The sequence below is a fragment of the Arachis duranensis genome, chromosome 5, assembly GCF_000817695.3.
Source record: "Arachis duranensis cultivar V14167 chromosome 5, aradu.V14167.gnm2.J7QH, whole genome shotgun sequence".
NCBI classification, from domain to species: domain Eukaryota; kingdom Viridiplantae; phylum Streptophyta; class Magnoliopsida; order Fabales; family Fabaceae; genus Arachis; species Arachis duranensis.
In genome coordinates this window covers 72,216,321-72,216,526 of record NC_029776.3, presented here as the reverse complement: position 1 = coordinate 72,216,526, position 206 = coordinate 72,216,321, and positions in this window count along the sequence as shown.

Here is a 206-nt window from a genome sequence, read left to right as displayed (position 1 = left end):
ATGCTGTTGGATTCTGACCTCCCTGCACTCGAAGCGGATTTTCTGGAGCTACAGAAGCCCAATTGGCGCGCTCTCAACGGTATTGGAAAGTAGACTTCCTGGGCTTTCCAGCAAGATATGATAATCCATACTTTGCCCAAGATTTGATGGCCCAAACCGGCGCTCAAAGTCACCCTCAGAAATTCCAGCGTTAAACGCCGGAACTA